Source organism: Crocodylus siamensis, chromosome 4 (assembly GCF_052110815.1).
Source record: "Crocodylus siamensis isolate JL-2025a chromosome 4, ASM5211081v1, whole genome shotgun sequence".
In the NCBI taxonomy this organism is placed as follows: domain Eukaryota; kingdom Metazoa; phylum Chordata; order Crocodylia; family Crocodylidae; genus Crocodylus; species Crocodylus siamensis.
In genome coordinates this window covers 67536270-67561540 of record NC_143398.1, presented here as the reverse complement: position 1 = coordinate 67561540, position 25271 = coordinate 67536270, and the positions used below count along the sequence as shown (strand labels likewise).

Here is a 25271-nt window from a genome sequence, read left to right as displayed (position 1 = left end):
TTCAAGAAGGCCTTTGACACTGTTTCTCACCCCATTTTTATAAAAAAAAACTAGGTGACTGCAGCATTGATGCCTACACAGTCAGGTGGGTGGCAAATTGGCTCGATGGTCTCACCCAGAGATAGGTCATTTTCAACCTGGAGGGATGTGGGCAGTGGAGTTCCCCAGGGCTCGGTCCTCGGGACTGTGCTATTCAACATCTTTATCAGTGACTTGGAGGTGGGCGTGGAAACCATGGTGTCCAAATTTGCACACAAAGTTGCAGGGAGAAGTGGGGACACCGGAGGGGAGGGACAGAATCCAACTAGAGGTAGACAGCTGACAGAGGTGGGTGGATGAGAACAGAATGCAGACAAGTGCAAGGTGCTGTATCTAGGGAGAAGGAACCTGCAACATACCTATAGGCTGGGGAACATCTTTCTCAACAACACAGTGGCTAAAGGGGATCTCGGAGTCATTGTTGACTCCAGGATGGACATGAGCCACCAATGCGAGGAATCGGTCAGTAAGGCTAACAACACCTTGTCGTGCATCTACAGATGCATCACAAGCAGGTCCAGGGAAGTGATCCTTTCCCTCTATGCGGTGCTGGTCAGGCCACAGTTGGAGTACTGCATCTGTTCTCCAGTTGGAGTACTGCATCTGTTCAGGTCCCTTCTGATCCTAGAAACTATGAAACTATGAAACTAAACTGACCCCCAGTTTGGTCCTGGCCTTCAGAAATAGAAGATTGGGACTTTACCAGGGACACTGACCTTAGAAAAGAAGATTGAGAAGAACCATGAGTACAATGGACTGAAGTGGCCCACAGAGGATGGTTCCTGCGGTGAACCCTAGAATACAAAGGGGTTTTCCACAAGGCAAGGATCAGGATGGTCCAACTCCAGGCTAGAGGACTGTAAAGTGGTGTGACAGGGACAAGCTTCCATGCCCGGTGCAAGCACCAGCTTGCCTCTTGTCTACAGGCCAGCTGCCCATCTCATTCTTCTGCCATGCCTTGATATAATAGCATTGGGATGTTAATCAGGTGGGAGGCTGCCCATTTTGAACCCTGATGTTTAGGGAGATATCTGCAGCTCTGTTCCATCCCTACACTGCAGCCCAAGCCTCAGATATGACATTCATCAGTGGTTTGCACTGGGTCTTTCATAGCACATACACATGAACAGACAAGTAAACACATACTGGACTCCAAGCCCTTGGCCCCCTCACTGGGACTCACTGGGGTCTGCCACCCTGTCCGGCTCAGGTGGCCATAGCTGTGCCTGGCCCCTTCTCAGGGTTCCTGCAGCCACAGGACCCACAAAGAACCCGGGTGTTGCTCCAGGTCCCTCCACTGACCTGGGCCCTGCCTCAAGACTTCCATGAGCCTGGGTTCCCCCTGTACCAGTTGAACCCACCAGGGATGTTGCGGTTGGGATTATAAGGAGCCCCACGCTCGCCTTTCACTGGGAAGGTGATTGGCCTGGGGACTCCCCCACCACAGGGAGCCCCACCAGACCCGCCTTCCCCAGCAGGGTGCAGTTTCATGTCTTACCCAGAATGAATGAGGCCTCCTCTGTCCCCATAGCCTTACCCTGTCCTCCACAGTATTCCTGGCAGACCTCAGCAGAGAGATGTTTCTCCTCTGCTGGCTGATCAGTGATCATGAACTCAGGGAGCTGGGCCTTAAAATGGTGCCCTAATCAGGCACCTGCCCCTTCTTGGCCCAGTCCTTAAAGTGGCAGGCCCTACCAGTGCCCTGCCACAAGTGGGACTAAGTCCCAGCATGATATTTAAGTTCCATATTATGTTGCTTTATATACATTACTTACCTCAGAAGGCACAATCTGAAAGCATAGCCTATGCGCCCATGACATGTTTTTGAGATTTCAAAGGTTTGTGTAAGGTGGGGTGTAGGGGAGGCGGAGCCCCAGAAGACAGCACCAGGGCTGGCTAAGGACTGCACCCACAGGGAGTAAGACCTCCTCCCAAATGACACAAAAGATCAAGTGGTGGCAGGAGAGAGTGGTTGCCCTTACCCCAGTTCCAGTTGTAAGATGTTAGAATTAAGTTGTCTACTTGTAAAAGAACTGAGACCGTGAAAGGCCCTGTGAACACACTAAGGTGCACCTCGTGGGATAAGCATGGGTGTTTCCACAGCTGGTCAAATTTATGACCAGTGGAGAAGCCCGAAGAGGCTGCAGAGTGCCTCCAGCTTCCTCACATGACAAATGCAGGGAGGCCCAGAGGCCACCTCTCCCACCAAACACTGCACTTCTGTCACATTTAAGAGTGCTGTAACTTCAGGGTGCTATAAAAAGTGTTCTAAATTACAGCACTGTAAAATGTGCACAAAGCACTTCTGTACACACCTGGGGTCTGGGCTTATGCAGTGGAAAGGGGATAAGGAAACTGAGGGAAGGAAACTTCGTTTGCCCCAGTCACTTCTTCAACCTTCAATTAATAAATGTTTTAGATGTTCGCTTTTTACAATATAATTTGGTATTTTTCTGGTTCCAAGATGGCAAAACCCCTTGCTGAAAGGAGTACTTCTGGGCATAAGGGCAAGGACTTCTGGTGGCAAAAGTCAGGGGTTAGGGACAAGACTTCCAGTCACAAGATGATGACCAGGGGGCAGGGCACCCTGTCAAGGGGCAGGACTACCCATGCAGCCCTCAACAGCTTGCCAAAACTGAGTAAGCAGCCCTCTGCCGGAAATAATTGCTTGCACCTGGAGTAAACAGTCAATGTTCATTATGTAAATACAGGGCTCCTCTTCCCCTACACCCTGTTCCATCACACACCCATTTGGATTTTAACCATCAGATCTTAGCTCTGAGGGTCTCGTCTTGTGTCCTGTTTTTGGCATAGGCTTCCCACTGCCAATCTGTTTGTTTCCTACAAGTTGGTCACTTCTTTCCACTTTCACAGGTAACCCTTACTGGTGAAGCCATGTGTACTTGGTTAGTTCTGATCCTCTAGTCTCCTAGAGAGTCTGGCTGCCACAGTGTTCCTGATAATCAAGGTTCTTACTCCCTCCTTCTGCTAGTGAGGGTACTCTTCTAAGTTGTGTCAGTCAGCAACATGGATCCCAGATCTTTTAACTGCCCTGGAGTAGTCTTTGTTTAAGGCCCACAACTCATTCCCCTTAAATGTATCTCTGGAACTTAACCTTCGCTTATTTCTGTCCCTTAACTGGTCGGGTTGTATGAAGTCATTCGTTAATTCACCTCTTGTTCAATCTTACATGACTCACTCATCAACTGACCCCCTCTTCTTAATTGGTCTTTTTTTGCCCCCCATGGTCATCATAGTTTCATAGTTGGTAGGGTCAGAAGGAACCTGAGCAGGTCATAAAATCTGACCCCCTGCCATGGGCAGGAAAGAATGCTGGGGTCAAATGACCCTGGCTAGGTGATTATCTAGCCTCCTTTTGAAGACCCCCAGGGTAGGAGCGAGCACCAGTTCCTTTGGAAGTTGGTTCCAGATCCTAGCCACCCTGACTGTGAAGTAGTGCTTCCTCATGTCCAGCCTGAACCTACTCTTAGTCAACTTAAGGCCGCTATTTCTAATTATTCCTGGTAGTGCTCAGGGGTGAGAGACAGTGTCGAAGGCCTTCCTAAGGTCCAGAAAGACTACGTCCACCGCAACACCTGCATCTGTGACCTGGTCATAGATGGCAATCAGGTTGGTCTGACAGGACTTGCCTCTAATGAACCCATGGTGGTTGCCCCTAAGCATAATCTCCCCCGCTGGTCCCTCATAGATGTGCTCCTGGATAATTTTCTGAAAGAGCTTCCCCAGGACTGAGGTAAGACTAAAGGGCCTACAGTTTCCCGGGTCTTCCTCCCTCCCTTTTTTGAAAATGGGGACAACATTGGCCCTTTTCCAATCCTCTAGCACCTCACCAGAGCACCATGAGTGCTTGTAAAGCTGTGCCAAGGGTCCCGCAGTGACCTCTGCCAATTCCCTCAGCACTCTGGGGTGGAGATCATCTCGGACCTGCTGATTTGAACACATCTAGTCCCACCAGAAATTCCCTGACTAGGTCATCTCTGACCCTGGGCCTGGCTGTGCCTCTCCTGGAATCCCAGTGTGGGGGAAAGTCCCAGTCCCTGCTCAGAAAAATGGAGGCAAAGAATTTGTTAAAGAGGTCTGCTTTATCATCTGGTGCAACCACCAGATTATCTGCAGGGCCCCACGTTACCCGGTTGTGACTGCCAGGCTTCAGCTAACTGCTCTCGGGCGACTCTGGTCTCTTCGCAGTTGTCCCGCCCCTTCCGGGCTGGTTTGTTGCTGGGGTAGTTCTTCCCTCCTGCGTCCCAACCCTGTTCTCGTCTGCCATGTCTTGGTGTTCCCCAGTAGGTGGGGTTAGTTGGCAGGTCCCTCGGTGGCCCGGGCTAGGCCATGGAGTCTGCCCATGGAGTCCACGCTGCCACCAGCATTGGCTGCAGCTTGGTCTTCTAGGTATCCCTCCCCTCTGCATCAGTGGCCGCCATTTTTAACTTCACTGGCTGGCGTCTGATGCTGATGTCACCAGCCGGCTGCAGCTGTACAAAAAGGTGGCTAATGAGCCGCATGGGTTCCTCTCTCCGCTCCATGTGTGCTCCGTCCTGGGCTGTAGGTAAGTGCCCTGCATTACTTCACCTCCCGGGCCACCGGTGCCTTCTTTTTACTACCTATGTATTTAAAAAAGGACTTCTTGTTATCTTTGATCCAGGTCACTAGTCCCAGTTATGTCTCTGCCTTAGCCTTCCTAACAGCCCCCCTACAGTCTCCAGCAAAAAAGGAATAATCCTCCTTGGTGATGTCCCCTCCCTTCCATTGGGTGTATGCCTCCTTTTTAACTTTCAGACACTCCTGAATGCCTTTGGTGAGCCATGGGGGCTTTTAAGCATTCTTGCCCCCTTTGATTTGCATTGGGACTGTCAGCCTTCAGGCTCGGAGGATCGTCTCCTTAAGGAACAACCACTAATCGTGGACTCCCAACTCCCCTCCCCTCCAGGACCTCAGTGCCTCCACGACTAGTCTCCTTAACTCATTGAAATTGGCCCTCCTGAAATCAAGGGCTGTTGCCTTGCTGCAGGCCTTTGACACCCTGCGCTGGATGGCGAATTCCAGTAGGCGATGATCACTATTGCCCAGGTGGTCGAGAACTCGCAGTCCCCTCACCATGTCATCGCCTCTGACCAGGACCAGGTCCAGCATGGCATTTCCCCTGGTGGGACTGTGCACCTCCTGGATTAGGTGGAGGTCCTGTATCTCAGCTAGAAACCTACGTGAGCGGTCAGACCTGGCTGACTGCTGGTCCCAGCAGATGTCTGGGTAGTTTAGGTCACCCAGGATGACCGTGTCCCTTGACTTAACTGCCTCCGCAAGCTGACCTGAGAATTCCCGGTCCAGCTCTTCCCCCTGGTTGGGTGGCCTGTAGTAGACACTCACTGTTAGATCCCTTTCCCCCCATCCCCCTTGTATTCTAACCCAGAGCACTTCAGTCTGCCCCTCCTCTGACCCAGTGCTGTTTGTTGAGGACATGTATTGCTCTTTGATGTGGAGCGCCACACCCAGACCTTTCCTCCCTGTTCTATCCCACCTGTACAGTCTGTAGACCTTGATGCTTACCGCCCCAATCATGCATTGAATCCCACCATGGTTCAGTGAGCCCCACTATGTCTGGGTTTGTGTTAGCTAGCAAGAGGGCAAGTTCCTCCTGCTTGTTCCCCATACTACAAGCATTAGTGTAGAGGCATTTAAGGCCTCCTGTGGGTGTATGCATCACCCCCTAATCCCAGGACTATCCAGATCCCTGTCACTTACCTGGGTATTTCTTGTGCTCATCGCCTGTCCTGGCTGGGAAGTGTTGTCATGTACCTCTGTGGCCCCATTCCCCGGGAAATGTAGTTTAAAGCATACCGTACGAGATCAGTCAGCCTGGAAGAAAAGACATACTTGTCTTTAGGGGAGAGGTGAAGCCCATCCCACCCAAGCATTGGGTTATCAATTAACTTCCGCTTCTAAATTAAAGTTGTCCCCTTTTTTTAATCTCACTCTCTGGACACACTCACCCTCTAGGCAACCCCGGCTTTCACTCACTCTCCCAAATACAGCATTTCTTTCTGTCAGGGCAGGGTAAAGTAGTGGATTAGCCTGAATTCCAGCTTGGGTGGTAGCTTCAACAGCTTCCACTCCTTCTTTCTTTGGCCAGATTACTCTCCTGGTCTCAGCTCCTGGCTCACGCCTGATGTGAGCAGGCAAGGTGTTTGGTCCCCCTCGCTCTCCCCAGGGAAAATGTAAGCCCATGGCTTCCCTTTGAAGAGCACTGGAACTTCTGGGGCACTAAGGGAGCTGGCTTCAGCTGTGCCTGGCCACCACATGCTTGGCTGAACCCTTTCTCTCTCACAGCTCTCAGCACAATGACACTGACACTCCCCAGCTATATTTCTCTCAGTGAGCTTTTGTAACAGGGTGTGGGATCAGTGCCCTGTTACACCAAAGGAAATACATTTGGTGTAAATCAAAGCAGATATTCAGCTCAATGTAGACCAGGGGTGAGCTAAATACAGCCTGTGGGCTGGATCTGGTCCACCAACTGATGGATCTGGCTGGTGTGTGGGTGTGTGCCAATTGATTGGTATCCAGCCCATGGCTGCCCCAAGGCACTCTGCATGGGGCTGAGCCCCACCCATTCCTGCCTGGGGCAACCCATGCCACACTCCCAGATGCATCCAGTGGCCCCAGCCCAGCCAGCAAGTACAGTTTCCCGGCAGGGCTGCTCCAGATGTGACTGCAGCTGCCCAGGTACTGCTCAGCTTACACTCAGCATACAATGCAGCTGCCTGGGTACACTCCACCCACCTGGCACAATGATCAGCCACCTGTGCATGGCCAGGTACATGGAAAGTGGTTGATAGCTGGAGCTGGGGCCCTGCACACTGAGGCAGGAGCCATCTGGCTGCAGATTCTCCCCTGCCTGTCTGGGTGTGTGGTGCCTGACATGAGTCCTCATGGCTACTGCCCTTCCCCATGTTACCTGCTACCCAGAGTAGCACAGAAGGGACAGGAGGAGGAGCCAGTGGAGGCAAGGGGAGCCAAGCAGTACCTAGGCAGCTGCGCCAGGAGCAGCCCTGCTGTGAAGCTGAGCATGCTGGCCAGGGCTGGCGGGTGTGGGTGGGAGTGCAGCGTGGTGTGCCCCTGGATGGGAACAGGCAGGACTCATCCCCATGCAGTGCTAGCCATGGGAGCAGCCATAGGCCAGATGCAGGGGCAGACTGCACCTGAATCACATCACCTGGATGAGCTCTGCTATATGTACCCCCTGCCCCCACCCTTCCCTCCTTCCCCCATAGCCCTGGTGCCTGGGACCGAATACACAGGCAGTCCCCCACACACACATCCAGCCCCTCCCCCACGTACCCCACATCCCCTGACACACCTCGCCCCCCCACACCCACACATGCCCCCACACACCCACACTGCCGCCCACCCCACACAATATACAAGAGTAAGACTTTATTTTATGTTATTATGCAGTCATTTCTATATCTACTACTCAAGAAAAATCAGGACAAAAATTATGTTTTGAAATAAATTTAAAATATGTTATAATATATCTTTAATTTTAGCTAATGATTTATTTTTTTAATCCAAAATGTGTTAAAATTATATCTTGATGAGAAGTGCTGGGGGTGGGGGGCAGTGCTTACCCCCTGGACTCTGGAGCCATATGAAAGCATGGGCTATGGCCAAATCTGACACCAACAGCTCCTGTGTGACCCAGCCAAAGTGGGGTTCCAAACCCCTGGCACACAACCATGTCTGGCAAAGCCAGGCAGAGGAAAAAAGACGGCTCTAGGATATTTCTATTGGCAGTGTGACTACAGCCAGCGGATACCTTTTAATATCTGAATGCATAATTTCTTAAATATTACTGGTATTTTCCCCTAAAGCTCTATTTCTAACCAACTATGTTTTGCTAGTTAAAATAAGGCCAACTTCATACTTACTGTAGAAAGGCTGGCTATACCATCATGATTGTCATTCTCATAGCCACCTAAAAGAGCAAGAGAAAATAGCTAAATAAAACTGGAATGTCCAGGATGTGACTGGCAGCATGCCTCTGCAAACAGAAACTTCACACATTCACCTAGTCATTGACTGTAAAAAAGGATCAGGGACAGCAGTCTCAACCTCTGGGTGTCAGACTCAACTCAGTGATTGGTCAGGCTACTGATTCCTTGAAAACAAGGCATGGGCATATGTAAAAATTTACATAAAAGAGGTGTACACACAGGGGAAGCTAGGGATGGTCTTCAAGGACTATACAATAATGGCCAGCACCAGTAGAGAAATAATCAGGGAAGCCAAGGCGGCGACTGCATTTAGGTTAGCCATGGGAGTCAAGGACAATAAGAAGTCCTTTTTTAGGTATGTAGGCAGTAGAAGGAAAACAAATGGAAGTATGGAACTCCTCTTTAACACCTCAGGACAGCTAGTAACTGACATTCAGGAAAAAACTGAACTCCTGAATGCCTACTTTGCTTCGGTATTTCACCAGACCAAGGGGAAAGACAAGCAAGATAAAGCTCATAGGGGGCATGCCAGGAATGACAGTGTCCCCACTGTGGAAGCTAAATGGGTGCAATACCAACTAGAAAAGCTAGACATCTACAAGTCAGCAGGACCGGATGGACTCCATCTGAGAGTGCTGAAGGAGCTGGCTGAGGTCATCATGGAGCCCCTGGCAAAGCTCTTTCAGAATTCATGGCGTGCAGCGGAAATCCCTGAGAATTGGAAGAGGGCCAACATTGTGCCCACCTTCAAGAAGGGAAATAGGGAGGACCCAGGCAACTATAGGCCAATCAACCTAACCTCTATCCCAGAGAAAATCCTGGAAAAGCTCTTCAAAGAATCTATGAGCAATACACTCGTAGAAGGTAAGATTCTGAACAACAGCCAGCATGGCTTTGTCATGGGTAGGTCTTGTCTTACCAATCTTAGGTCTTACCATGTCATGGGTAGGTCTTGTCTTACCAATTGCCACCTGGACATGGGAGACATTATATACCTAGACTTCAAAAGGCTTTTGATCTAGTATCCCACAATATCCTTTTGGGAAAACTGGAAGATTTTGGGCTCAGCTGTTCGACAGTTCAGCAGATAGGAACTGGCTACAGGGTAGGACCCAGAGAGTTCTCATGAACAGATCTGTGTCATCCTGATGCAAAGTGGTCAGTGGTGTCCCTCAGGGGTCCATGCTTGGACTGGTGCTTTTCAACATCTTTATCAATGATTAGAATGGGGGAGTGAAAAGCTCACTAACCAAGTTCATGGATGACATCAAGTTATGGGGCAGTGTGGTCACATCAGAAGATAGGTGGCAGATACAGGCAGACCTGAACAGGCTTGAGAGTTGGGCAGACCAGAATCAGATGAATTTTAACACTTCCAAATGTAAGGTGCTCCATCTGGGGGCAAACAACCCTCAACATACATACAGACTCCATGGACTTGCACCATAGCTGAAAGAGACCTAGGGGTAATGACAGACCACCACATGACTATGAGCTGTCAGTGCGAAGCAGTGGCCAGCAGGGCAAATAACATGCTGACATGCATCATGTGTAAAACTAAGGAAGTGATACTCTCACTGTACTCATCACTGGTGAGACTGCAGTTGGAGTATGCATTCTGTTCTGGGCACCAGACTTCAATAAGGACACGGAAAAACTTGAGAGGATCCAGAAAAGATTCATCCATATGATCAGGGACTTGCAAGGCAAGCCATATGAGGAAAGGATGAGGGATCTGGGTCTCTTTAGCCTAAAGAAGAGAAGGTTGAGAGGGGACTTGATAGCAGCTTACCACTGTATCAGGGGCATGCATCAGGAGCTTGGTGAATAACTGTTCACTAGGGCACCCTGGGGAAGACCAGGATAAATGGATACAAGAAGGCAACTTCAGGCTTAATACCAGGAAAAACTCCTTCACAGTTGGGGTGTCCAGACTGTGGAATAAACTCCCTCCAGAGGTGGTGCAGTCACCTGCCCTGAAAATCTTCAAAAGGAGACTGGACAGTCACCTCGCTAGGGTAATTTAACCCCCATTGTCTTCCTGCCTAGAGATGGAAGACAACCCCCAGGGTAGGAGCCAGCACCACTTCCCTTGGAAGTTGATTCCAGATCCTAGCCGCCCTGACCATGAAGTAGCGCCTCCTGATAATCTAGCCTAAATCTACCCTCTGCCATATTGTGACCGTTATTCCTAGTCACTCCTGGTAGTGCTTGGGGCAACAGGGACTCCCCCAGTGCCTGCTGGTCCCCTCTGACTAGTTTGTAACAGGCCACTAGATCCCCCCTCAGCCTTCTCTTGTGAAGGCTGAATAGATTCAGGTCCCGTAGCCTGCCCTGTAGGACCTGCCCTGCTGCCCCCGCTCATGCCAGTGGCCCTCCCCTGGACCCTCTCCATGTTGTCCACATCCCTCTTGAAGTGCGGCGCCCAGAACTGGACGCAGTACTCCAGCTCCAGCCTGACCAGTGCCACATAGAGGGGGAGGATCACCTCCTTGGACCTGCTCAAGATGCATCTGTGGATGCATGACAAGATGCGGTTGGCCTTCCTGACTGCATCCCCACACTGCCGGCCCACATTCATCTTGGCATCAATGATGACTCCAAGATCCTTTTCTGCCTCTGTACTGATGAGAAGGGAGTTCCCCAGCCTGTAGGTATGCTGCTGGTTCTTCCTCCTCAGATGCATCACATTGCACTTGTCAGTGTTGAATCTCATTAGGGCCCACTCCTGTAACCTGTTTAGGTCCGATTTGTGGATGCATGCGTCTTCATGTTCATTTCCTTCAGAAAAAAAGGAAATGCATCTTTTAATTTACTTGAATGTATCCTGATCATGATATATTCATGGGAGTAGGTAAAGTCAAACAAAGAAGTAGGGATATCAGATCTGAATGCTTATGGATTTTCCTAAACCTAAACAAGACCCACTTTTTCTGTGTATCTGAGAGCACAGAGACTAGCATCAGGAGGACCTTCCTATCAAAGGTAAGTTACAGTAGCATCTACATACAACCTTGCCTCTCCCTAAAATTAATAGAGATGATATGCTTTCTATGGAACTGATACTAACGGAACAAGTTTCAGTGTGGTTTCTCCTGGAATCGTGGAATAATTCTCAGAATATCAAAGGCGTGAGGGTGGCCTTGCTGCATAAGATAACAGTTTATTTTATATGATGGTTGGTTAAAGACTATATCACTTGCCTTCAGCTGCAGAGAGTGGTCATGCAATACCTCTCTGTAGCCCAGACTGGAGAGGAGGGCACACCAGAGAGAAATAGCAATACAAAGCATATAGTCAGAGAAAGAGAAACAAAGCTTCAGTGTCCTAGGACTCTGAACAGTCTATTTATCCAAGACGGGCTCAAAGGGAGGTACCTTCTCATAAGACAGGACAACAGCCCCACTGTACCCTCCGTCTATGAATAGGACTGGCTAACACAGCACCTCTTGGTACTAGAAGGCAGAAGGGTTGTTTTGATATCTAAAGGACAAGATAAAATCCCTTATAGTGTAGCAGAAACACCGCAACAGAGTGGTGTATTAAGAGTGTGATGAATGAAGGAAAGTGACACAAGGGTGGTGTCACTTTCCTTATAGGAAACTGGTTCAGAAAACCAGCTTGGTCTTTTCACTACCAAGAAAAATCACATCAGTATCTACCCTTTCTGGGTGGGAGCTCCAAAAGGTGCCACAAAGAGAAGCTCTCATCTAGTGGCTCAAAGGTTGTACTTCAGTTGTACATCTTCCCTCTCAACAAATTTAGTGCAAAATGTTCATTAAAAGATCAAGAAGAACAGCTTGTATGATTCTTGTAGCACCAAAATAACTCCGCCCCCAGTATAGACAACACAAGAACTAGCAGCCTGTCTCTCAGTATAACTCTGAGCACACCCCCCATCACCAGTATTAGGGCTCTGTCCTGCACTTCAGTGCAGCCAGACTTACCTTTAGATTCAGTCTGTAAGATGCCTTTGGAGCCTTCAGTATGAGAGCAGATACTTTTTATCTTCTGGTTGCCTTTTTCTTGCTTTGCTTTTTAATATCGTCTCATTGGCAGCCACAATTTTTACCATTTAACCGAACAGCACTGCTCCTCACAAGGACAAACTGAATACAAGCTGATGTAGGTCAGCATGGCATGGAAACCTCAGATGCACATGTTCATTTTCTCTGTATTCACTGCAGAGAGCTAAAACAGATCACTTTAATGCTTTTTTGTTATTTTTAATTTGGTGCCTAATTTCTTTAAGTAGAATTTATGTGGAATGCCCATAAAACATTCTCTTACACAAGCTGGGCACAACATTGGAGTTTAGTATTCAATTACACATGAAGTGAAAGAGGCAAAGATAGGGTTGACACAAATTCCATTCAGTGCCCTGGAGCCACATGCTAAAAGGGTAAGTTACTTTGCATGTTGGTTTAATCCAGAGGTGGGCAATTATTTCAGCTGGAGGGTTGCTTAATAAGTTTTGGTGACCTATTGAGGTCCACAGGAATAGCTATGTCCCTTGACAACAGCCCTGTCTCTGGTCACCATCTTTGGACCAGAAGTCCCACCCCAACCCCTGACCTTTGTCACCAGAAGTACTACTTTTAGGGGTGGGGGTGGGGGGATCATGGAACCAGAAAAAAACTAAGTCATACACTAAAAGGCAAACATCTAGGATAACATATTTTAATTTTATTTCAAAAAATATTTTTGTCCCGATTTATGTGTTTATTTAGAGTATGTATACGTGATTGCATAATAGATCAAAATAAAGTCTTACTCTTATATATTGGGGGGAGTGTGTGGGGTGTGGTTGGGGTATGTGTGTGTGTATGGTGGGGGGGTGTGTGTGGGTGGATATGTGTGTGGGGTTTGTGAGGGGGTGTGGCTGTGTGTGGGGGTAGGGTATGTTGGGGTGTGGGTGTATGTATATGAGGGAGGGTTGTGTGGGCAGGGTGTGGTTCTGGATGCATGGGGTTTGTGGGGTGTGAGGGAAGGTGGGGGGGTATGAGGACACCTCCATTTGCTCCCCCATAGCACACAGCCCCTGCCACTGATGGTGGCAGCAACAGGCAGCAGGCTTTCAGGGTGCCCATGGCTCATGCAGGGACAGTTGCCCAGCAGCGCATGGCTCAGCCAATTCCAGGAGCTGTACTTGGTGGCAAAGGAGGGAGCCAAGCCAGCCTGTCTCTACTGCATGGGGCTCCCCCTGATTCATGTGCAGCGTCTGGGACTCACATGCCATGAGGGGGCAGCCCTGCATGATGGAGTTGGTGGCCTGGTCCTGCTCCCTCCTCCCCCGTGCAGCTTCTGGGACTCTGCTGGGAGTGGGGCTCCCCACTACTTCCAGTTGAGTCTCAAGAGGTCTATATGGCAGCAGGGAGTGGGGCCAGGCTGCTGGCTCCATCATGCAGGGCTTCCCCTCAGTGGTGCGCGAGCCTTGGGAGCTGCATGTGAGCTGCAGGGAGCCCCATGCACTACAGGTGGGCTGGCCTGGCTGCACTCTTTCCTACCATGGAAGCTCCTGGAACTGGCTGGAGTTGCATGCTGCTGGGCAGCTGCACCTGCAATGGTCATGAGCACCCTGAGGATCCACTGCCTGCAGTTGCTGTTGCCAGTGGTGGAGGCTGTGCGCCAAGGCGAAGGTGTGTGTGGGGGGTCCCCATACCCTGCCACCTTCCCTTATACCCCACAAACTGCACATACCCACATGCACACCCTGCCCACCTGAGCTCCACATTCCCATTTCCCCACTGGGCATGGGCCTGAGTCCCCAGGCTCTGCATTCCTGCCTGCCCCAGCCCCATGCTCCTGCCCAGCTGCGGCTTTCTCCTGCCCACTGCCACTTCCCTACCTGCTGCCAGGATGAGTGCTGAAGCAGGAACATGAGGAGGAGCTACTGGAGACCAGGGAAGCTGAGCAGGTGCAGCAGTGGCAGCAATGGCTCTGCCCAGAAGCTGTGTGTGCTGGCCAGGGCTGGGACCCTCACATGCACAAGGGTGGGAGCAAAGCACATGAGTTGGGCAGGGTACAGTTACTTAGTGGGTGTCCACAGGGCAGATGAATTCGCCTAGAGGGCCAGATCCCTCCAGCCATATTTTGCCCCCTCTTGGTTTAATTCAAAGCTTGTCCTAATCAAAAAGAACTGACAATATCCATGTGTACGGGAAAATATTAATAAGAAGTCCTTCTCCTTCATAAATTCGTAGATACTAGGGTCAGAAGGGACCGCAACAGATCATTGAATCTGACCCCCTGCCTGGGCAGGAAAGAATACAGGGGTCAGATGACCCAGCCAGATGCCTATCCAGCCTTCTCTTTAAGACCCCCTAGGTAGGGGACAGCACCACCTCCATTGGAAGCTCATTCCAAATTCTTACCACCCTCACCATGAAGGAGTCCTTCCTGATGTCTAACCTAAATGTGCTCTCAGTCAGTTTGTGACTGTTGTGCCTTGTTACCCCAAGAGGCTCCCTGGTGAACAGAACATCTTCGATTCCTTGCTGCACCCCACTAATGAATTTGTAGGCGGCCACAAGATCACCTCTCAGCCTTCTCTTGCAGAGGCTGAAGAGGTCCAGGCCCCTTAGTTTCTCCTCATAGGGCTCGGCCTGCGAACCCATAACCATACAAGTGGCCTTCCTCTGGACCCTCTTGAGGTTATCCACATCCTTCTTGAAGTACAGCACCCAAAACAGGATGCAGTACTCCAACTGTGTTCTGACCAATGCCGCATAGAGAGGAAGTAACACCTTGGTCTATTAGTAATGCATTTCCTGATGCATGATAAAGTGTGGTTAGCTTTGCTGATGATTTCATCGTACTGATGACTCATGTTCATAGTTTCATAGTTTCATAGTTGGTAGGGTTGGAAGGGACCTGAGCAGATCATCAAGTCCGCCCCCCTGCCATGGCAGGAAAGAGTACTGGGTTCAAATGACCCCAGCAAGGTGATTGTCAAGCCTTGTCTTAAAGACCCCCAGGTTAGGGGCCAGCACCACTTCACTTGGAAGTTGGTTCCAGATCCTAGCCACCCTGACCATGAAGTAGCGCTTCCTGATGTCTAATCTGAATTTACCCTCTGTCAGCTTGTGACTGTTATTTCTAGTCACTCCTGGTTGTGCTCAGGGGAACAGGGACTTCCCCATTGCCTGCTGGTCCCCTCTGACTAGTTTGTAACAGGCCACTAGATCTCCCCTCAGCCTTCTCTTGTGGAGGCTGAATAGGTTCAGGTCCCATAGCCTCTCCTCATAGGGCCTGCCCTGCTGTCCCCGATCATGCCAGTGGCCCTCCACTGGACCCTCCATGTTGTCCACATCCCTCTTGAAGTGCGGCGCCCAGAACTGGACGCAGTACTCCAGCTCCAGCCTGACCAGTGCCGCATAGAGGGGGAGTATCACCTCCCTGAACCTGCTTGAGATGCATCTGTGGATGCATGACAAGGTGCGGTTGGCCTTCCTGACTGCATCCCCACACAGCCGGCCTATGTTCATCTTGGCATCAATGATGACTCCAAGATCCTTTTCTGCCTCTGCACTGATGAGAAGGGAGTTCCCCAGCCTGTAGGTATGCTGCTGGTTCTTCCTCCTCAGATGCATCACCTTGCACTTGTCAGTGTTGAATCCCATCCTGTTCTCATCCACCCACCCCTGTATCCTGTCTAGGTCTGATTGTAGCCTATTCCTTCCTTCTAACATACCCACATCCCCCCACATCTTAGTGTCATCAGCAGATTTGAACAGGGTGTTTTTTACCCGCTCGTCCAAGTCACTGATGAAGATGTTGAACAGTGAGGGCCCAAGGACCGAGCCCTGCGGAACCCCAATACCCACATCCTTCCAAGTCAAAAATGATCCATCCACCACCGCTCTCTGGGTGAGGCACTCCAGCCAGTTGGCAACCCATTTGACTTTGTAGGTGTCGATACCACAGTCCCCCAGTTTCTTAATGAGAACAGGGTGAGAGACAATGTCGAAGGCCTTCTGAAAGTCCAGGAAGACTATGTCCACTGCTACCCCTGCATTTAAGGATTTGGTGACCTGGTCGTAGAAGGCCACCAGGTTGGTCTGACAGGACTATGACTCCAAGATCCCTTTCTGCTTCTGTGCTGCTGAGAGGTTAATTTCCCAGACAGTAGGTGTGCTGGATATTTTTACACTCTGCATTTGTCCCCATTGAACTGCATCCTATTGTGCTCTTCCCACTTTTCCAACCTGTCCAGGTCTACCTGCAATCGTTCCCTACCCTCTGGTGTGTTCACTTCACCCCACAATTTAGTATCATCTGCAGACTTGGATGGAGTACACTTCACTCTCACATGCAAGTCACTGATGAAGACATTAAAGAGTACAGGTCTAAGGACTGAGCCTTGTGGGACCCCACTGCCCACATCCTTCCAGGTCGATACTGACCCATCCATTACCATTCTCTGGGTGCGACCCCCTCAAGCCAATTTGTCACTCACTGGACCATGTAATCATCTAAGTCACAGCCTCTTAATTTATTTATGAGAGTGTGATGAAATACCGTATCAAAGGCCTTCCTAAAATCCAAGTAAACAACACCCACCTCCATTCCTGCATCTAAGCGTTTTGTGACCTGGTCATAAAAAGAATCCAGATTAGTTAGGCATGATCTACCTGCTACAAATCCACGCTGGTTGCCCTGCTGCGTTATTTTTCCCACTAATATGATTCTTAATCATTTTTTCAAAGACTTCCAAGGATAGAGGTGAGATGACCTCTCAAATACTCAAATCCTGCTTCCTCCCCTTCCTCTGGAACCTGAACAGAGCACCATGAGCACTCATACAACCATGCCAGTGGTTCTGCTATGACACCGGCCAATTTCTTCTGTACTCTTGGATGCAGCTTGTCCAGGTCTGCTGACTCAAACACATTCAGTCCACCCAAGTGAAACTATGTACCAGGTCAGCATCAGCAGTTGGTAGGCTGGTGTCCCTCTGATGCCCATCTAAGAACCCATTAGGAGACTTATCTTGACCCTTGTTCAGGAACACTGAAGCAAAAAACTCATTGAAGAGCTCAGCCTTGTCCCTTCTCTCTGTCACTAATTGCTCCTGCCTATTCAGTAGGAGTCCTATGCTGCCCTGCGCCTTCCTTGTACTCTCTACATACCTAAAAAAAAAGACTGTTTGTTGTCTTTAACTTGTGTTGCCAGCCTCAGCTCCATAGTTGCTTTGGCCTTTCTAACTGTCTCCCTGCAAGTACAACTGCCTCCCTGCCTCACTTAAAATCTCACTTTTCTTGCTAAATCCCCCATTTAAGCTTCATGGAATGCATAGTTAGCACTAAATTCAGCCCTTGTTTAAGTGGAAAAAACTCCTGTTAAAGACAAGACATTTGACTGAATTGGCCCATGGTTTCTTTCATTAATTACCAGTAAGGCCCAATATATAAGGCGCCAGATGAGCAGGGCAATTAAGTCTGGGTAACTTTAAGCACTTCAGTAGGCCCACAGAAGCCAGTGGGATAATTCACATGCTGATAATTAGGCTTGAGGGTCTGATCTCTATGAAAGGCTGAGAAGCCTTAATGTCTATTTTCTTGAATAAGACATGCAGCTACTCAGAACTTAACAGGATCAGTCTCTATCTACTTAGTTAAATCAAGACCTGGAACTCTGGAATGACTAGGTTGATTTCCGTTGTATTGCATTCTTTTTTCTAGTATCTTCATTACCCAGATTTGTACATGTGTTCTCCAGGAATCGCTATAGACATAAAAAGAGTAACTTTATGAAAAAGTGGATTTTGAGGTGCTCGTAGAAAGTATAAAACTGTGTGATACCATCAGTGGACTTCTTCCAGCTAAGTTTTTCTTCTTTCCTTATTTGGGTAAATGTAAAAATTTCCACGCAAACTTGCACCTCCTTCTTCTCCCTGACCCCTGCCCCGCACTCCCTGATTCTTATTTTATTTTCCAAGGAATTTTAGTTCCTACTTTTAATTTTCATTTTTCTATGCACTTTCCCATGATCTGTCATCACTTCCCCTTTAAAAGCACAACACATGACTCCTTTCTACCACTGCTCTCCAACACTGGCCTCAAGTCAAAAAGCACTCTGGCCAAATCAGAGTTCTCTGCCTTTTCCCCAGTTCCTCCAAATTTTGGAAACAGAAATATACTAAAGTATGAATGGTTTATATTTAATCCTTTATCACACTCCAAAATCTCCAACGGAAGAGTTCAAGAAGAATAGTTTTTACTTTATTCAAAATAATACCAACAGACTTGTTTCCAATCAAATCTTTCTGTGTGGAGTTTTTTCCCTACTGGAATACTGCAAAAGAGATCTTTATTAGCTTTGGCCGGAATGAAGTCCATTGATATTGAATCCTATGAATATTCCAGCTAATAAACATAGCAAAAACATTTATGCTGTGCAGTCAGCAGCCTCAAGCAACAAAACTCCTATTTCACTGCCTCGCTTTAGGTGTGATTAAGTGCTGCTCACACATTCAAACAGAGCAGCTGTTGTGACTATAAAAGTTTATTTAATCTGTTTACAGAGTAATAGATATTTTTACTAGAAATCATGAGATTACAAATTGTGCAGACGTCCTTTAATTTACAAAGCTGTAATGTTGTGTTTGTTCTTTAATTAATTTCTTATTATTGTATATATAAGAAAACTTGTTCATAAAATATCTGACACAAATTATTGGGAAAATATATCTAAGAGGTAAGAGTAAAAGATCAAATTTGTGTGGAGCTTGCAAAATGTGCCCTTTGACATTATACAGCTTCTTTCAACATGGAAAAATCTTTTATTCTATTAACCCAAGCAGTTATATTTCTAAAAATTCATTGTGGAATTTTTAACTTCCTTGACAAACCAATCATATGGAGATGTTTTTTCCTGATTTTTTTTATTTTAATATTGTTACCTTCTGTGTTATCCCTGAAATACATTTGCAAATTAACACACAATTTAACGTTTTTTTTTTTTTAATAGAAGAAACATTAGGCTCCAACTTCAGCTTGTGAATTAAATATTAACCATTCCACAATGTTAAAAGGAAAGTGATATAAAAATATCAGGACAGCTATGATGCCTTTTAGACCTATTAGAAGACAATAAACAGGTCACAGAAGCCTAGAGTCATAGCAAAGTGTGCCTAGTGGAAAAATCAAAAGCTATCCATACATGTGCTTCGAGGTAGGGGAGGTGGGTGAGGGAGGTTAATTAAAGTGGTTCCCAGACAGCTGCTCTAATTAAAATGGTTCACCATCACATGCATTAAACACCTCCACATTTCAAAATGGCCTCATTCGATGAGGCTTAGTTAAAGCACCCCTGCAGCCATCTGAAACACAGGGGAGCTTAATACATGTGATAGGAGGTGATGCTGGACTGTTCTAAATAAAACATGGAAGAGATTCAATTAATCGAGTCTGCTCTGATGCATTCTAATGCAAATGAGCCAAACAGCACTGGATACAAAAAAGAATGGATTAAGATGGGAATCGCTCCCACAGTCTCTGGAAGGGGTGGGAGACAGCAGCACCTCAATCCTTAGGAAGAGCTGAACCATGGGAATATGCCCCATGCTTTCCACAGACTAAGGTCACTGGTATATTGAATATGCAGGAGCAGCATACAGTCCTTCAACATAGCCCAGAAGAAGAGAAAACTTCCTGGTTGGAAATACCATCTCTCTTTTTCATGGAGAGCCAGTCCTCTTTCGCAAAAAAAAAAAAAAAAAAGGCTCATTGAAAATCTGTATGTTCTCTTTGTGCTGGGAAAATAATGTTTCTCCCAGCACAAATGCAATACCTGTCCATGTCCTAAAAGCAGGCACAGGCATTCACTTCTAGCACTGCAGATTTCTGAGAAATTTGTAAAACTAGAAATCTAAGTGAAAGAGGAAGCATACAGGCACTCCAGCCTGCAGCCACCCTATCTGCCCTGTGGACAAAAGGGCTGAGCTCTCAGCCCCAGGTGCTGCCCAAGGTCCATTATAGGCACAAGGAAATGCCCCCTGAATCATCCTTGTCAGCAGGTGCAATGTGTCCCGTACCTCTTCCTGAGATCTGTTGCCCACTTTCTTGTGCTCTCCTGCCATGCCTTGACATAAAACAAACAAAGGGGAAGCTGAGTGTTGAAACAAAAAGGAACTTACACTCTGTCACAGGGAGACTACAGAGAAAAGACCCCGAGGGGTCAAGGGGGAATACTGGGACCCAAAACACAACAGGGAAGGCGAGGGAAGGAAAAGTGAAACGGAGATTCCCTTACCTGCAGCTGATGCCACGGCGAGACAGGAAGTGGCGGCGGGACCCACGTGGCTGATTAGCCGTATCTTTTTGAAACTGTGGCGGGGAGTAGCGCAGGAAAATAAAAGGCAGTCTGGATGAAGAAGAGGGGAGAGCCGGAGTGGAGCTGCCAGAGGAGGTGCCTTTGGAATCCCGATCGGGGGCGCAAAGGATCTGGATTACTCTCCACGAGGCAAGAGGTTGCATCCGAAGCTGTTGGAGGGAGGACACCAGCGGCGAGTCGGCGGATGTCCCTTTTCTCGGTGATGGAGTCAAGGGAGAAGATCCAAGGACTCCGAATGAAGAAGCCAACAGCAGAGATGGCCCCAAAGAGAGGGTGACGGAAGTTGACTCAACAATCCAGGTGGGATTGGCACGGGTTTGGGAAGGCTCCTGGAGTCTACCTTCATCACTGACTTGCAATGGAACTCAGCAAGGGGTCCAAGAACCTGCAGGGTCTAGTAGGGGTCCAACAGGACTGCAATGAAACAGAAACTCGTGGGCAGCCTCCCTACTTATTATCCTTACCAACAAGGTGTTGCAGGAAAAATTAGAAGGCATTTGTAGGGTGAAGCTGGTACGGAACCCATAGGGGCATCACAGCCATCCTTGAGGACCCCACACTGTGACAGTGCCCCCGCCGTCTTGCCTTTGGGCCCACCAGGCTTCTCAGGGGCCAGTCACATTTGGCTGTCCAGCCATGTAGTCACCAGCAGCGGGGGCTTGCTCGAAGCTGGAGCTCACCAACACTTCGGGGTTCCTTCCCAGACAAACTTGCTGGCAGTGGTGGAAGCCTGGTGTGACTCCTGGATGGGTTGAGCAGTGACCCCAGTCACACCTGGGGTCCTGCTCATCACAGGGGCTGGGGACCAGCTCCCTGCTGCACTCAGATAGGCTTGCCACTGCTGATGGAATCCAAGGCAACTTCCAGGTAAGTTGAGCAGTGACTCAAGTCACACTTGAGATCCTGCTCATAATAGGGGCCAGGAAACAACTCCCTGGAAACAGGAAACAGTTCCCAAATGGGGGTGACCCCAGGCTGAGGAAGGCGCAAAGGGCAATGGCTGCTTGACTCTTCCCAGTCTCCAGGATGAGTCAAGCCATGGGGAAATGCCTCTGCACCTTCCATAGACTAGGGTCACCCAGTCTGTGGAAGATGTGTGTTGAGGGTGGAGGGGGTGTGTGGCATGGGACAGCAGCATTCAAATCCTCTCAGGATCCTCTGGAAACAAGCAAATGAAGTGGCTAGGTGGTTCTAAAATATTATAAAAATAAAATGAAAATACTGTCAAGATTTTTTCCAAGTAGCAAAATGCACAAGACTCATACTCATTTAAAATGTGCACAAATCCACATATTTGAATTCTTCCAAAGCACTAATATGTAAAATTTTGTGCTATTGAAATGAAAGAGCTGAACACTAATGAGTCTGATGATCCTACAAGTGAGAATTTTTTTAATGTTATGATCAACATAAAAAAGCAGCTCCGATGATACTGAAGTCCTCATTTCAGGACTTCCTTTAGTTTTCAAGTTCAGCTTTATCCAGATTCCAGGCTGTTTCTCCTCTGTCTCCAGAAAAAGAATAAAATAGAAGTCAGTAACTATATTATAAAGTAAGTGAATTACGAAGATCGGAACTCTAAAAAAAATGGACTTTGGCCAACTCAGTGTAGCACAAGAAGATAATTTTTTTAAAAGTTTCCTTGGGTATAACTCCTTCTAAAAGATTTTATCCCTCAGATCCACAATTCAATGTTGCAAGTGAAGAAAAAGAAAAAAATACAGGAAAAATGTTCATATATAGGTGTGACATGGACGAAAGCAGAAAATTATTAAGGGAAAATTGGACTAATAAAGCTGGCCTTGGGTAGAGGTCAGCATTTCAGTATTATGTTAGAGGTAATAGGCAGGCCAGAGCTATGCCGTGAAAGGCCTTAAAGGGAAGTTATTTACCTTGTATTGCTGCAGGAGACCGGAGGTCTACAGCTATAATAGTTATATGTTGAAAATTAGAATGAACAGGAAGATCCATTTGAACATGAGGCTACTTACATTTCACATAAAAGGGCTCAACAGAAAGACATCAGTCTTACAAATAAAACTGAAGTAGCTTTTGGAGGATCTGACAGATACCAAAGTAAAATTTGCCACTATCAGCAGAAAGCTGGTTTGGTCTAAGAACTAGAAAAAAAAGGTAGCCCCCACCAAACAAATAACATCCCCCCCCCCCAACAATTTCAAACGTACTATAAACCTATTCCTTTACTTAGCCAGAGTGACTGACTTGTATATAAAGGTTGATCCTGGAAGGTAAGAAGGTAAGAAAAGCCCCAAATCTGCCTAAAATTAAGGATATAAATGTCTCTGTAAAATCCATTACAGAAGCTGGGACAGGAGAAAGATAACATTAGGAACAGAAAGTGACACACCAGGGAAAAATAGACAGAGTAGTTCCAGATTTCTGCAAGAAATCTGTGTTCATGGAGAAAGTAGAACCACAGTTTGTTGTACCAAAATGGCAGAATGGGATTCTCTGGACTTTCTATTACTCCCAAGATTAAACCACATTAATAAGTTTTGGGTATCAGGCCATCCAGACTAGTGGACAAGTGAGGATTCCTGGCTATTACCATCAAACAGCAAGGACCTCAACCCAATAATTTTTCCCTGGGGTGTCACTTTCTGTTCCTAATATTATCTTTCTCCTGTCCCAGTTTCTGACTTGATCCTGAAGACAACTGTCCTGCAGAACACCAGTACAATAGAAAAATAAATCTCTCCAGCTCTGCTCAGAATGGGATGACCAGTGAAGGAGAGGGAGCTTACCAGCAAGGTTGCCAACTGTCCATAAGTGAACCGATAGTTAGGAAAAATTCAGGCTATAAATGTCTCTGTAAAATCCATTAAAAACTGAGCTGTCTATAAAAATTCGAAGCTGTCAAAGCTGATTGAAGATCTTTGGTTGGAAAGAAGCTGGGTTCAGTGCTGAAGAACAGACAGAGCACAGAAGTACCACTTTGTGTCCAAGCAGGAGTGCAGCACTCTGTGGGGAGCCTTCTTTGTGTTTTGTAGACCCCTCCTCCCAGCCATGTGCTGCTGCTCTGCTATATCACATAAATTGCCTATAGTACTGCTGAGCTGCAGGTAGGCTTCTTTGGGGTTCTGTGTTGGGATGGAAGGAGCAGGGCCAGTAGGGATAAGGCAGGTAAGTGGGGTGCTGCAGGGTGCATTCAGGGGCATCAGGTGTGAGGGTGAGTAAAGAGACCCTTGGGGGCAACATGGTGTTGCCCTGAGGGGTCAGGTCAACACTTAGGATCTCAATATTGCACTGTTAGACAGGAGGATGTAGTGTACAACTGCACATGCACACATAAAAATCAATTAAGCACACACTTACTAGGTGCATACACCCTATTAGGCATACACACTCACACTACTACACTATACACCCCAAAAGTTAGACATAGATCACTAATTCACATATCATGCACACAATGCCATACACACACACACACACTCTCACACTAGCAACTCAGATACACACACATTCAAAATAATTAGTCTGGGTTCACACACACTACACACACCAAATTTAGACAGAATCAGTTACCAGTTACCAACACCTACACATTCAATACACATATGTGGATTACTAATTCATATACCACGTACACACACAATGGTATATATGCATACATATATGTATTCACTAATTTACACACATACCACCCACCTACACATACACACAGGTGAGTTGCTAAGTTGGGTGTTGTGATGTGTATGTATGTATGTGCTTGGTGTACTTGGGATACCTGGGGAAAGGTTAAGGTAAGAAAGTAGAAGTGTAGGGGGTTAAAGTTACCAGGACTGGGATTAGAACTGGTAGACTACAGGGGCCTGGGCTGAAGAACTGAGGCTTGGGGATAACTTTAGGTTAATTGATCTTAATTGATTAAAAGACAACCCCAAAGCCTGCAGAACAGGAAAGCATGCTGGCACAGAGTCTGGGATTGGAGCCAGAGCTACGGGGGGAGCTGAAAAGGTAGATGGGGAGAGGAGGGAAAATAGGACTAAGGGAAAGTGTGGGTGTTAAAGAGGGGCTCTGGGTGTGGGGAGCCAGAGGATGGCTCTGGGGCAGCTAGAGAAGTTGCAGAGAGTGGCAGTAGGTGCTGGAAGCTGGAGAGAACTACAGGACAGCTAATAGGAGATGGGAAGCTGCAGGGGGAGGGGGGGAGATTAAAAAGAGAGAGACGGGCAGCAGAAAATCACAGGAAAAGCAGCAGGGATAGCAGGAAAGCAAGGAGAGGCTGAGAGGTGGCAGACAAGGGGAGATGGAATTGGGAGGAGATGGGGAAACTAGCAGAGAGGGTGGGAACTGGAGCCAAGAGAGAGAGAGAATGAGGCTGGAATTTAAGATAGGGAAGGAACTGTGATTCAGTAAAACATGACCCAACTCGGGGTTGCAAATGACAGTGGTTTTATTGAACAGGGGAGATGGTGACACAATGCCAAATTGGTTCCCTTGCCCCCCCCCCCACATACACAATGGCAGTGGCGGGGTTAGAGAGGCTTCGTGCAGGGGATGAAGTCCACTGAAGTCCAGGAAGAGAGAGAGAGAGAGAGAGTCCAAATTGTAGGAGGAGGTATGAAGGTAATATCTACCTATCTGGGCTGGAAAGGGGTCCTTGTCCAGTAGATGTTGTCCAGAGGGGGTCGCTGGCAGAGCCTCTGGGGTGAATAGGTGACGTGAAGCTGGTCCGGTCCAGATGGAAATGGCGTTCCCACTGGGTCTGTCTTCATTGCCCCTCTTTATAGGGACAGACCGTGTGTGACCCTAGTGACAGAAGGCATACCCAGACAAAGGTCATCCCCTGGCACACTGGACATGTATGCTCTATGCAGGGATGTGCAGTGCCAGGTGTCTGTAATTGTGAGAGTTGCTGGT

At 47.9% G+C, this 25271-nt stretch overlaps 1 long non-coding RNA gene across 1 annotated transcript; it reads right to left on the bottom strand.

Moving 5' to 3' along the window:
• Positions 1 to 5834: 5834 nt before the first annotated feature.
• Positions 5835 to 12098, bottom strand: LOC149865824 (uncharacterized). Its single transcript, XR_016442046.1, has 3 exons — positions 11999 to 12098; positions 7986 to 8032; positions 5835 to 5913 (listed from the first exon to the last, which is right to left on the bottom strand). It is a non-coding gene; the product is annotated as an uncharacterized LOC149865824 (long non-coding RNA).
• Positions 12099 to 25271: the final 13173 nt, after the last annotated feature.